Consider the following 13,800-nt stretch of genomic DNA (forward strand, 5'->3'; position numbering starts at 1 on the left):
GGAGACGTTGGGGCTGGGCTCCTGTGCACAGTAAAAGCGCACACCTCCATAGCACGGGCTGTGCCAGACTTCACTCTACAGCCTTTACTGGAGTAACTTCTTTAATTCTTATAATAACTCTGTGAGCGAGTATGCTTATTACCCTCATTTTATGTGTGGGGAGATGAAGGCACAAAAGTTGTTAGATAGAGCTGGGCTTTGAACAGAGGCAGGCCAGGCCAGAGACCTTCTCCTTAGTCACTACACCACCCTGCCTCTACACTCAGGGAAGCTCCTGGGAGAGAAGAGAGATGCCAGGTGACCAGGAAAACCATCACTGCCTCATGACAGCTGACCCTTACTATTTGGATTCAAATACTTACCCCAGCACTCAAAACTGTTTGACCTTCGGCAAGTTCCTTTTTTGTTTTTTTGTGCTTCAGTATTTTATCTGTGAAATGAGATTGTGATCTTACCTACCTCATAGTTAGAAAGTTGTGGAAATTAAATGGTGTGTGTGTGTGTGTGTGTGTGTGTGTGTGTGTGTGGCTTGGAACACATCCTGGACCCGTGGCTAGTATGATTTGAGTGTATGTTATCATCAGTATTACAAGGGGCAATGACATGGACTAATTTCCAGACACATAGCATAGAGAAGTGTTACAAATTCTCAGAGTTTATTTTCAGTGGGAATGGTCAGGCCCGGCTTCCTTGAAGTTGTGAGAAGATGTCAACTGGATAGAAACATAGAATTGGGGGTTGAAGGGACTTGAGCATTTAGGCAATCCAACGGCTTTATCTCAGGAAAAAACTAGGCGATCTCTCCATGTGATTCCAATTAGTTGGGGGCAGGGCTTTGACTAGAACCCAGGTCCCCTTACTTCTAGATCTGTTCACTTTACTGTTGTGTCTCCACGCAATGCCTGTCTGAATTGTTCTAGGCTAGCTGAACTAGAGACCGTTGTTCCCCAGTCCCTGCAAGTCCTGCTCTCTGCCACCGAGGCAGTCTGAATTCACGTACCGCCTTTTCTCCGTCATCCACTGGGGAGAGATGCAGCTGAGCAATGAATTTAACAATGATGGAAAAAACCTTCCACAGGATTGAGGGACTTGATAATCCATAAACAGTCTCTGGATAAAAACAGCTCATGATTATTGAGCACCTACTATGTCAGGGGCTTACTAAATTTTCCCATTAATCTCCACAGGAACCTTATGAATTCAGTTCTTTATCTTCCTTTATACAGATTAAAAACAACAACACCACCAACAACCCTAAATGGTTCATTTTGTGGTATCTTACTTTAAGTAGTTTTCTCCAGGTCTCACAGTAAGAAAATGATTGAATCAGGGTCTAACAGTGGTCTCAGACCCCAAAGCCAATATTCTACCCCTGGGACAGAAATTTGGTTGCATCCCGTCTGATGCTAAGTAGTACCGGCCTGGCCACTAGTGAGGAAAATTGAGAGGAAAGGTCTTGAATCTGTTGGCAAGAATACTAGGGCCTGTTAGTGATGTCTGCCGTGGGTGAGAGAATGAGGACTGGCAACACTACAAGGGCATTGCTGGCCCGGCTAACCCCAGCCTGTACTACCTCTCTGGAGACCAGGAGTCCAGATTGAGGCTGTCAGAGAGAGGACTCAGGTCTTTTAGAGAGGGGTAACAGCATCTTGGCTTGCTTTATTCTTCCATCCCTCCATCCCTCCATTCAACAAACCTTATTGAAAGTATGCAGTGTGTAAGGCACTGTGATTGGTGGTATGGACTAAGGAGATACATGTCTCCTGGTTTTGTAGAGTTTAGTAGAGCCTTCTCGAAGGATATTGTTGGCATAGCGTTAGGAAGGAGAGTAATGAGGAAATGGTTTGTGCAGACACAGGGTATTTGGGGAGACCATGCGAGGAGACTCAGCGGTTTGTTCCCTCACTCCTGCTTCCATGGCTGCAGATGAGTGCCCAGCTGGCCACTGGCACAGTCTGCCTCTTTGTGTGAAAACCAGTGGAATCACATATGTGCTGCTCCCAGATGCGTCCTCGGCACCAGCATTTTCCAAGCGGGAGGTTCTGTCATGGTATTGTCTGCCAAATCTTGTCCAGAAGACTGAGGCCACTTGGCCAGCGGAACCAGGCTCTGCGCCTGTGCAGAGAACTGTCTCACTACAAAGAAGATCAGGCTGGGGCTGGTAGGGAAGGGTAAGAGCCCGTGTGTGTGTGTGTGTGTGTGTGTGTGTGTGTGTGTGTGTGTGTGTGTTTAGGCTGGATCGAAGCCCTTTCTCGCTGCACTCTGTACTGAAGATATTTCACTGGGTGGGAGACAAAGAGGCTTTGTGTGCTCTTCGAAGTGCTCTGTGCTGACTGTGATATACACCCAGGCAAAGCCCAGCCCAAAGCCATGACATTGCCCAAGTTCAAACCCAAAATGCAATTTTCAGTGGTTAAGAATGACAAAGAGTGGGTGGCAGAACCCAGAGGAAAATCCCATTCCATTCCCAATGGACCTTACACAGATGTGAGGGCAATGATTTGATTTTTCAGGTGAGATCTTTAGGAAAATATGCTTGGATTCTTCATATCTGTGCATACGAAACAATTGGTAGTCCACGTTTTATCTCTCTGGCAAAGATCGGGTCCGCTTTCAATTTTCTTTGAAGATTATTGTTGTTTCACTATGTAGAGTATGTGTCAGAGTGAGGGCCAGGGGAGCAGCCCGTCAGACGCTTTTCTTTCTTTCTCAAGCCTCACCTGCTCTTAAGAGCAACTTGCACTTTGTCAGCCACAGAATGATGCCTGGCGCTCAGGCTAGTGTTTTAGATATAATTGAATTGCTGGGGTGCATTAAACATTGCAGGGTTTTAAGTTGAGAAATAATTTAATGATGTGGCCTTTAGGATTGTTAATTAGCACTGTCTGTATGAACATGTAACAATAACACCACCTACCGTAAAAGCGAATGTTCTACACTTCAGAACACTCCTTTCTTTAGGGTTTCCCGCAGAGAAGCAGTCATTAACTCTTTTTTGGACAAACCCTTTTAGACATGCTCTTTAGGGCCACGAATTCATTCCAGTTCCTTCTCTACATTTACCCACGAGGCAAGCTGGCAAACTGGGAAGCCTGGAGAACTGTGGGCTCAGCCCTCCACAGTGGCCCTGAGTCGGTGAGGAGGGGATGGTCTTTCCCTGAGACCCTCCTGAGACACTGTCATTCCAGAGCCCGGAAAGAGATAGAGGTGGGGATGTGGGGAAATTGGAACCCTCGTGCACTATTGGTGGGAATGCAAAGTGGCGCAGTTGCTATGGAAAACGGTATGGGGGCTCCTCAAAAAGTTAAAAATAGAACTATCATATGATTCAGCAATTCTATTTCTGGGTATTTATCCAAAAAAATCGCAGTCAGGATCTTGAAGAGGTATTTACACTCCCGTGCTCACAGAAGCATTATTCACAAGAGCCAAGATGTGAGAACAACCAAAGTGTCCGTCGACAGATGAATAGATAAAGCGAATGTGCTATGTAGATGCCATGGGATATTATTCAGCCTTAAAAAAGAAGGAAGTTCTGCAGTATGTGATAACATGGAGGAAACTTGAGGACAGACATTAAGCTAAGTGAAAAAAGCCAGTCACAGAAAGACAAATACCGCGTGCTCCCACTTACATGAGGTATCCAAAATAGCCAAATTTCATGGAGTCAAAGAGTGCCTTTGGGGCACCTGGGTGGCTCAGTTGGTTAAGCGACTGCCTTCAGCTCAGGTCATGATCTTGAAGTCCTAGGATTGAGTCCCGCATCAGGCTTCCAGCTCAGTGGGGAGTCTGCTTCTCCCTCTGACCCTCTCCCCTCTCATGCTCTCTCTCACTCTATCTCTCTCTCAAATAAATAAATAAAATATTAAAAAACAAAGAGTGCCATTGCCAGGGGTTGGGGGAGGCAAGAGAAAAAGGGGCTTACTAGAAGAGTCTTACAAAAAGAGGGCATTAAATTTCAGTTAATGAAGTGGGAAAGTTCTAGAGATCTGCTGTATGACATTGTACCCATAGTCAATAATACTGTATTTTACACTTAAACATTTGTTAAGAGCATAGATCTCGTGTTCAGTGTTCTCACCATGATTTAAAAAAAATCACGGCATCAGGTCATTGGAGGAGAGGTGGTTGGGTCACTCCCTGCTCGCCCTGCTGCAGGTGGTCAATGGCTGATTTCCCCTGCAGAGTTCACATGGTCAGCGTGAGCCCTGAGTGTGGAGGAGGCCCACAGCTGTGGCATGCCCCTACTTTCTTTGGCTTGTTCAAAGTGAGGCTGATGACAGTACAGAAGCGAGGCTTTCCCATGCTCTCCTCCGTTTCCACTGTAAGGGCCAAGTGCTCTTTCAGTCATCCATCTCCTTCTCTTAAGGCACAGTGTCTTTATTTTATTATTATTTTTTTTTCCTGAAGACACTTCTCTTTTCCAGTGAGACAAAAGCAGCAGTGATCAGGTCTTTGAACACTAGACTGTGCCTTATCCTCTATTCAGCCAAACCTTCCCATGGCCAAGGTCTAGGCCCTGAAGGCTCCAGGGAGAATTACACCTTGGCAACCCCAGGTCCCCACATCTCCCTCTCTGACGTCCCCTCCTCCCAGCTCTCTGACTCCTTTTCTCTCCCAGCCTCATCTGGCCTCCAGTCCCAAGATGGCGAACACCTGGCATGGGGGTGGCTGATCTTTCTGGGCCCATGGGGAACATTCCTGACCGATCATGCCCTCTTTCCTACTGAGCACAGAGGTAACTTTGAAATCCTTCTCCGCACAGGATTCCTTCAATTAGAGCTGACAACTGAGATGGAAGCCATCTACCATTCCTACTCCAATGACTTGACCATTTTCTTTCAGCCCATCAAGCTAGACCCTGTGGTCGATTGTTTGAGGTCTTCCTAAGAGCCCTGTTCCCTTGCACATGCACACGGTGTGTCTGTCCAGTGAGGTGTTCCCTCTACTTTTAGGCCCAGACTACTAAGCTGTTTGAGTATTTTGCAGTACTATGTGGAATTTATGCTATGTTTGTGGTTTCTCCTTCAGAGCTGTCTTTGGCTTGTTCTTTAATAATATCTTCCTACATTCTCGAAGCAGCTTTCCAGAGCATAACCTGCCATTTCAGTCTCCCTAGACCATTCTACCTCCACCCCTCAGGTGTTAACCTCCCTTCCCATTTCATGGGGAACACTAGCGGCGGCTCCCTTGGCCTCCTCCCCTGCCTCACACACGCACCCTGAACTCCCTCTGCATCTCCCGCTTGAGAGTCTTTGTAGTGACTCTGCCTGGAACACTGGTCCTCCCTCTTCTATCTCCTGAGATGTTCACTTTTCTTTCACACCCGGGGACAACTCACCTAGAGCTAAAACCTTCCTTGGAAGTTCCCTCCGCTGCTCCCCCGCCGCACCTTCTCCCTACCTGGATTAAGGTGTATATCCTGGTGAATTGGCAGGTATCTCCTTTCTAGTCTGATTTTCATTCTAACCCCGAACAATGTCTGGAATGTGGCAAGAATTCAAGTCATATTTGTTAAGTAAATGAATGAATTGGGAAACTGAGGCAGAGAATAGATCTTGCCCATCTCCCAGAGTTAGTCTTCCCCTCATCCTTCCTGTTAAAGTTCTTTATCTGAACTTCTCTTTTTCAATGCTGTTTATCATTTTCTAGCATTGGCTTTAGTTATATCTATATACACATCTTATCATCCCTCCCACTCTGGGGGCCCCTTGAGTCAGCTACCAGATCTAAATCAACTATGTATCTCCCAAAACGTATACAGTTTATCACACATGTCCTTTTATTAATGTTTATTGAATGAATAAGTTGTCTTTATATTACTTTACTCAGAATAAGAGGTCAATATAGGTTCGTTGAATTAAATTGAATTTACTCTTTTGTCCCCAAACTGTCAATATCTAAAAAGACCAGAAACCGAACTGGATTATAAAGTCCATGAGGGTAGGAATGGTGTGCCTGTCTTGTTTTTATATTATTCTTAGCAGAATGATGGACAAGTGATAGGTACAAAATAAATGTTTGTTGATTAAGGAATGAACATCTTGGGGCGCCTGGGTCGTTCAGTCGCTAAGCATTTGCCTTCGGCTCAGCAAGTGATCCCAGGGTCCTGGGATGGAGCCCTGCATCCGGCTCCCTGCTCCACTGGGAGCCTGCTTCTTTCTCTCCCACTCCCCCTGCTTGTGTTCCCTCTCTTGCTGGCTGTCTCTATCAAATAGATAAACAAAATCTTAAAAAAAAAAAAAAAAGGAATGAACATCTTTTCTCCTATCTTTAGGAAGAAAGCAAAACCAAGTACTGAGATAATTCCATTGTCATTTTTTATGAAGTTCCCCAGAGCGCACAGCATTTTTTCTCTGAATACAGTTAACCCACCCAAAGTCAGGAGGGGCCATTGTCATAAGCCCTTTACTCCCTTCCCGTGTTTGACAAACAAAATTCCTTTAGATTTAGGCTAGATATATATATATATTTTTAATCCTGAGGCTCTGACATGGTGTTTGGGCTTCCAGAGCCACTCGCTCAGACTGACAGACATGTTCTCCTTCCTGCTTAAACACTTTCCTTGATAGATGGCATCTGGTGCCCTTAAACGCAAATGCAGTCCCACATGGGAGGGTGGCCGCAATGGAGTGGGCAGTGCTCTGTCAGATCAATTAGGTACAAGGCCCATCTTCTCTAGGGTTCCCTTGATTTCTTTTGTCTCCTGACGGTTCACCTTGTGCCCAACCTTCTGTCTCCTGGAGTCAGACCTGGAGACAATCACATGTTACCGGCTGGCTTCCCTCCTGAGAACATGACACGAAGGAACACTTTGCTGTCAAATTCTTCACTATCCTTTGGATGAATTTTCCCTGATTTCTAGAATGGGCACTTCAACCTGTTGGGGGTAGACAGACCTCCCTCATATTTCCACTTGCACACCGTGAGGAATACCAACCACCACTCCATAGTTGCTTTCAAATACATGAGGTAGCACAGTGACCCTGGGTCTCTCCTAGTTCCTGTCGTGTTCTCTTTCTTCTGAACTAACTGCCACATTGACTACAGTGGACAGGACAAACTGTCACTGGGCCTGGTTTAGAAAAGCAAGGAATTCCCTGCCGGTGGGTTTTCTCTTCTGTCTGGGCCACAGTGAGCAGTGGTCAGGGGAGTTGTTTGGCTTCCTGGCAGGCATTGTTTTTCATGAAACTTCATGAAACCCTCTCCTGGGGTGAGCAGAGGAGATGATGGCATCACATTCTGTTAGTTCGGTCAAGTTTTCATAGTCTCACTTGGCAGAAGCCAGTCAAAACATAATGAGAGCAGCTGGCAGGAGGCACCATCCAGGGTGTCAAAAAAGTAGCAGCTCTTGTCCTGTATTTTTAAAAGATTTTATTTATATATTTGAGAGAGAGAAAGCATGAGCGAGGGGGGAGGGGCAGAGGGAGAAGGAAAAGCAGACTCCCTGCTGAGCAGGGAGCCTGACCTGGAGCTTAATCCCAGGATCCTGGGATCATGACCCGAGCCAAAAGCGGATGCTTAACCAACTGAGCCACCCAGGCACCCCATCTCTGGTCTTTTTATAAAAGTGTAAGGTGGCCAGCAAGGTCAGCTCTCCCTCAAAACAGTTTTAGGATGTGTCCACTTCTTTACATCTCCTGCTTGCACTGACTCCAAGCCAACACTTCTGCTTCAGCTGGACTCCTGCAAAAGCCTCCCACTCGTCTCGTGACCCATCCAAACAGCAGCCCAAATTATGTTTCTAAAATGCAAATCATTTTAAGTGCTTAAAACACTTTCATATCTTTCCCTCTTTCTTAAAGTCCAATTCCCTACAATGGCCTGCCAGGCGCAGGAGACCTGCTACCCCTCCTTTCATACCTCGTCTTGAGCTAGTCCTCCCTCCCTCAGTGTGTTCTGATCACAGTGGACTTCTCCTCTTCTGTGGGTGCACCAGTGTCCTTCCTGCCTTCTGTCTCTGCACTCGCCATTTTGACCACCTAGAATCTTTCAGCTAGACTCTGGCATGGTTACAACCTTCTTGTCCTTGAAGCCTCAGCTTACAAGCAAGTTTCTCAGGTGACACTTCCCTGACCACTCAGTAGAAAGTCAGTCCATCCACCATGCCCTGTTTTATTTTCTTGACCATACACATGCCTATCAGGACTTTTCTGGTTTATCTTATCTGTCCTTCATTTATAATAAGCTGCCCCCAAAAGAATGTCATTCATATGATCATCACTGTATCCCTTGCATTTAGAAAGATGCTGGAGATGAAGTAGGAGCTCAATAAATATTTGTCAGATATTCTAAGGAATGGACGCATTCCCTGAGTCCTTTCTGTGTCTACTTAGATTGCCCAGCTATACCTTTCAATTATCCTTTTCTTCGAGAGACATCTAGGATGTAGTTGATTAAAGCCTGGGATCTGGAATCTGATACTGTTGTGTTCAAGGTCTCACTTTGCCACATGCTACCTGAATAACTCTCTCCCAGCCTCGGTTAACTCATCTCTAAAACGGGGATAGTAATAGTAGGATGACCTCCTAAGCTGGTTGCAAAGACCAAATGGCATGATATTTTACTGGTATCTCACATATGGTAATTGCTCCATTGAAATTACAATTTGGTCAGCTTATGCAGGGTGGAGTGAATTCAACCCAAAGCCTTGAAAGGAAAAATAGGTGCCCACCAAGTCCTGTTTCTAAGAGAAAAATTTCAAGCACAGAGACCTTGCTGCTGGAGAGACCTGGGTTCTAATCCTAGCCCCAGCCCTTCAGAGTCCCTTCATGGGTTTTAGTTTCCTCCCTTGTAATTGGGAGAAAATAATTCATTTCTTGTAGGGTTGAGGTGAGGATGGGAGATAGTGCCAAGCTGGTGGCTGGTTTGGGGCTTCAGAAGCGGCAGCCACTTTGCCTATCTCCCAGCTTCCCAGGTGGTCGGGTTTGCAGTGTGGAGAGGAAGAGGAGAAGCGAAGCAGACAATCTGGCAATCTGTGGAGAGTCTTTTCTAGCACTTCTGATAAGCATGAGCCCAGAGGCTGTCTCATTTGACTTCCTCTTACTCACTTTCCTGTCTGGCTGGCAGTCACCAGGCTGGAAGCCATGCCGAGGCCCCTCACCGGTGGGTCAGCGGGTTTTATTTCCCCTTAGTCCTTTCTAATGAAAAGCACTCGCATCCAGTAAATCTTTCCTTTGCTCTTATTAAAGCACTTGATGTTGGTTATTGAGGTCTGTTCCGAGCTAGGTGAGAATCAATAAGGTGATCCACTTAATCACTTCAGCAATCAACGAGCTATTTTCTTAGCTTGCACTCTGGCCGGTGCCCACAGAGCCCTCGTCACCCACAAAGCAGTATGGAGGCTTCCCCCTTCATTTCCTCTCTCCCTGATGACCTCAGGGAGTCCCCAGGCCTCTGCGCCAGCTCTGCTCTCTGCTTGGCTGTATTTGGCAGGATAATGACCGACTCTATGCTTCTGGAAAATACTCTTTGACATTAAGGGCTGTGGACAGTCAATATCTGATTACAGATGGCCCTGCTTCACCACCGTGTCTCTGTCTGCTCTGTGCAACGGCTTAGAATCAGGGTTACCTTGTCCCTGAAGAGCAATGCCTTTCTCCCGTCTCAAGATTCAAATCCCACCTTTGCTGGGAAGCCTTCCATCCCCCGGAAAGACAGTCAGTTGCCCCCTGTCATGATTTGAACACAGGTCTGCTCCAAGGCGTGTTGTACCATATCTGGGTTCTGCTCTGTTCATTCCAGCCAGTCCATGGTCTTCTTAAGGGCAGAACCTGTGTCTTAGACATCTCCGTGTCGGGACCCACCCTAATGCCTGGCAGTAAGGGCACAGCTGTGTTTGTTGGAAAGAAGGAAGGAAGGAAGGAAGGAAGGAAGGAAGGAAGGAAGGAAGGAAAGAAGGAAGGAAGGAAAGGAGGAAGGGAAGAAGGAAGGAATTAATTACTTTATACAGTCCTGGAAATGAGCATAGGTTCAGGTCCTGGCACTGCCAATACTCACCGGGTGACCTTAGGCAAGATATATAATCTATTTCAGCCTCAATTTCCTTATCTGTCAATGAAGTAGATAATCCCTCAAATTCCTTCCAGCTGAAACATTTTGTAATCTTATGCCTCTAAGCTTAGGTTCTCAGCTCTTTCATACCCAAAGCCATTTTATGTAACAAATAGTTTAAAATCCCCTTTTGCCAGCACGACATGAAATGCTCCCATAGTATGACCTACCCCCAACCAATTAGAAAAAAACTAATGCTCTGACTGTAATACGCAAGGAAAGTAATTGATGATAACATCATTTGTGTGCCCTTAGGTAACAGCATGGCTAGGACTCTACTAGAAGACAAAACTGAGGGGTCAGATGCTTGTACATACTTCCACGAGACCCGCTGAACGATGTGCTGCCATTATTGATGACACTGTTTTTAATGATAAAATTTCTAACAGGCAGAGTGCAGTGTTTCCAGAATTGACAGAGTAGTCCCATACTGGAAAATCCGGGATGTGTAAAACAAATAATAAGCTCAGATAATTGTAAACAGGCTTTTCACCATGTGAATATCAAGTGGGATGTTCAAAAGTTCTGTGAGACGCAGGAAGATTCTTTGTAGTGCCAGCCTGCCCCTGACATTGAGCGTCTCCGGAGTCTTAGGCCTGTGCCTGCTACGTACCAGCTGGGCCTCCACTCACTGTGCCAGCCAAGAACCTCCCCACTCACCAGTGTCCAAAATGCTGTCTAGAGGATGGTACCATTCCCACCGAGAACCAGCACCCTCAGCTTTGAAACATGATGTGAAAGGTTGGCTCGACAGGTGTGGGGTCTGTATAGTTACACAGGGCCCCCCTGTTCTTAGAAAGGCTCTGTGCTTGGTTTAATACTCTGCTGTCCCCTTAAAATCTCTAATGAGTTTGAGCACGGGGCCCTGCACCAGGCCCCGCAAATTGTATGGTCAGCCCTGGGTATGTATCCTGATAGGATTCTTGCATTCCTCAGTATCTGAAAGATGTTTGAATGATTGACTTGCTTTGCCTTCAAGTGCTTTCTTTTAATTAAATAGGTTATCTCGAATTATTTTTATTTATTGACTGATGGTCAATTCTCTCATTCATTAAACCAATATATATTGAACTTCTAGGACATTTCAGGTAGACTCTGGAATTGGAAGACCTGAATTCTAATCCTGAAAGACCTCATAGATCCTTGAGCTCTCTTTCTTTAACCCAGTGTTATTAACAATAACTATCCTTACTGCACAGAATAACTGTTAAGGCAAAAAGATTCAGTACATTTGAAAGTAAATAGTTATTATTATGATCAAACGTCAATTGTTAATTTTGTTCTTGTGCCACTCCCCATCTCTGGAGTGAAATTTCCTCCTTTTTTCCCAGTTAGATGTCACAGAACATGACACTCTTAACGGGGCACCAAATACTAACTTTCCTATGAAAATCGGGAAATGATAGAATAATTGGATTTAGCAAAATCTATCAATTTGAGCTTTATGAGCACTAATTTGGAATTTATGATAATTTATAAAAGAATTTCACCAAAAAAGGAGCACCTGGGTGGTTCAGTCAGTTAAGCGTCTGCCTTTGGCTCAGGTCATGATCCTGGGGTCCTGGGATCGAGTCCTACATTGAGCTCCATGCTCAGTGGGAAGCCTGCTTCTCCCTCTCCCTCTGCGCCTCCCCCCTGCTCATGTTCTCGCTCTCTCTCCCTGTCTCTCTATCAAATGAATAAACAATCTTTAAAAAAAAAGAATTTCACCAAAAAATGCATTAAATTCAGTTAATCAGAGGATTGTGGATGTTTTGGGATGAAATGGACCTCAAAAAATTATCCAGTGCTTCAATCTGCTATAACACCCTTATTGATTATTCATAGAGCCAGCTTTGGGTAACGCCCGTGATGTGTGCTGTGGAAGCATGTGCTTCCTATGCTAAGAACATTTTAAAAAGCAATTTACCAGCCTTCACATGCTAATTACAAATTAGTCTCATCTACTCATTAAAACAGGGCAGGGCAGCATGCCTTCTACTTGGCAACACTTATTTAATCTAGTTGTATTTTATAGTAACAAAACTGCTCAGGGAAGACATAATTTATAATCCATACTTTTCACTAATTTAGCTCAGCCCTAAGCAATTAATTTTTTATTAGTAAGGTATTACCATATTAAGAAGAAATAAAAAATATAAGGACTAACTTTAAAAAGTGTTATGCTCAGAATCCACAGGGATACAGTTAATTGGTTCAGAGATGATTCCACAGCAACAATTTGTGCTTCAGAGAAAGATAAAAGCTGGTCTTGCTCTAATTTGTGGGAATTATGGGCTGAGTCACAGCACGGGCCAGGCAGGTGTCACATCCAGGATGATCCTCACACTATCACTTACGGGAAGAGAAAAGGCCATTGCATTTGGAGACTGGAGTTCTTCACTTTGAGGTGCCTTTATAGAAATAGAATTGATTGGAGCCAAATTCTTGCATGGATTACTAGCTGGATATAGTTTATAGTTGAGAGTTTGGAAATTAAGACATTTTGGTAACATTAAGGAAATGGCAGCATTTATTTAGATAGATTTTACTTATTTTTCTTTTTCTAAAAGATTTTATTTTTTTATAATAATTTTTTATTATATTATGTTAGTCACCATACAGTACATCCCTAGTTTTTGCTGTAAAGTTCCATGATTCATTACTTGCGTATAACACCCAGTGCACCATGCAATACGTGCCCTCCTTACTACCCATCACGGGCCTATCCCATTCCCCGACCCCCCTTCCCTCTGAAGCCCTCAGTTTGTTTCCCAGAGTCCATAGTTTCTCATGGTTCATTCCCCCTTCTGTTGACCCCCCTTCATTCTTCTCTTTCTTCTCCTACCGATCTTCCTACTTCTTATAAGATTTTATTTTTTTATTTGACACAGAGAGAGAGAGAGAGCAGCAGAGGGAGAGGGAGAAGCAGGCTCCCCACTGAGCAGGGAGCCTGATGGCAGGACTCGATCCCAGGACCCTGGGATCGTGACTTGAGCTGAAGGCAGATGCTTAACCAACTCAGCCACCCAGGCACCCCTATTTAGATAGATTTTATATGCAAACCTATTTATATGCACATGGTGTGTGTGTGTGTGTGTGTGTGTGTGTGTGTGTGTGTGAGATATGAGGCATGAGGAGGTCAAACAGTCATGCCCTGGGATAATACCGGGCTGAGTGGGGTATTACAGAGCATTGGAAGCACTGGAGCACTTTGCAAGCAGAATGTCACCATTAGTGCTCAAAGAGGTGTGAAACCTGCTGCCTGCTGCTGAAGCTCACAGAATGTGGAAGCAATGCAGCTGCCTAAAAATGGGGGGGGGGGGGCGGTGGTACAGATGGTTCAGGTTAGAGAGACAGGGAGCTGCAGCAGTACGCTGCAGGTATTTTCAGAGTGTGTTGGAGGGAATCAGAATTTTCTCTAGAAATAAATTATTGAATAACCCTTAGGACCTAGTATTTAAAGGCTAAGCTCGACGGAAGCGTGTGGCAAAGACTAAGGCTTATGTGTAAGGGGTCTGAAGCAAGCAAAGGGCATTTCTGCGTGCAGAGTGTGGGACGAGGGCGTGGGGACCCAGGGAGCAGGGCTGTTCTGTAGCCTGGGTAGCTGCAACAGCTCTTCAAGGCCTGCCAAACACCTGCCTTGGGCTCTCTGCGGTGCTCTCGTTAAAAATGCTAATTCCTCAGCCCCACTTCAGGTTTGCTGAATCAGGAATATGTATTTTTAACAACCTTCCTTGGTGATTCTCAGTCACACTGAAGAGCGAG

The 13,800-nt window shown here is 45.2% G+C and overlaps 1 long non-coding RNA gene across 8 annotated transcripts in view; it reads left to right on the forward strand.

Moving 5' to 3' along the window:
• The window catches only part of LOC130543452 (uncharacterized), a 327,812-nt gene that overhangs the window by 72,163 nt on the left and 241,849 nt on the right, over positions 1 to 13,800 (forward strand). The gene's annotated exons all lie outside the window — the stretch shown is intronic.

The sequence above is a fragment of the Ursus arctos genome, unplaced genomic scaffold (assembly GCF_023065955.2).
Source record: "Ursus arctos isolate Adak ecotype North America unplaced genomic scaffold, UrsArc2.0 scaffold_12, whole genome shotgun sequence".
Lineage (NCBI taxonomy): Eukaryota > Metazoa > Chordata > Mammalia > Carnivora > Ursidae > Ursus > Ursus arctos.